We start from the raw sequence: 878 nt of genomic DNA, 5'->3' as shown, positions 1-878 counted from the left end.
TCTAGCAGACACAGTAACAGACAGTAACAGGGACTTCCTCATCTATACCATGTTGATCTAGCAGACACAGTAAAAGGAACCTCCTCATCTATACCGTGTTGATCTAGCAGACACAGTAACAGGAACTTCCTCATCTATACCGTGTTGATCTAGCAGACACAGTAACAGGAACTTCCTCATCTATACCATGTTGATCTAGCAGACACAGTAACAGACAGTAACAGGAACTTCCTCATCTATACTATGTTGATCTAGCAGAGACAGTAACAGGAACTTCCTCATCTGTACTATGTTGATCTAGCAGACACAGTAATAGGAACTTCCTCATCTATACCATGTTGATCTAGCAGACACAGTATAAGACAGTAACAGGAACTTCCTCATCTATACCGTGTTGATCTAGCAGACACAGTAACAGGAACTTCCTCATCTATACCATGTTGATCTAGCAGACATAGTAGCAGACAGTAACAGGACCTTCCTCATCTATACCGTATTGATCTAGCAGACACAGTAACAGGAACTTACTCATCTATACCGTGTTGATCTAGCAGACACAGTAACAGACAGTAACAGGAACTTCCTCATCTATACCATTTTCATCTAGCAGACACAGTAACAGGAACTCCCTCATCTATACAATGTTGATCTAGCAGACACAGTAACAGGAACTTCCTCATCTATACCATGTTGATCTAGCAGACACAGTAACAGGATCTTCCTCATCTATACTATGTTGATCTAGCAGACACAGTAACAGACAGTAACAGGGACTTCCTCATCTATACCATGTTGATCTAGCAGACACAGTAAAAGGAACCTCCTCATCTATACCGTGTTGATCTAGCAGACACAGTAACAGGAACTTCCTCATCTAT

The sequence above is a fragment of the Salmo salar genome, unplaced genomic scaffold (genome assembly GCF_905237065.1).
Source record: "Salmo salar unplaced genomic scaffold, Ssal_v3.1, whole genome shotgun sequence".
In the NCBI taxonomy this organism is placed as follows: Eukaryota; Metazoa; Chordata; class Actinopteri; order Salmoniformes; family Salmonidae; genus Salmo; species Salmo salar.
Note: the sequence above shows the minus strand (reverse complement) of the source record.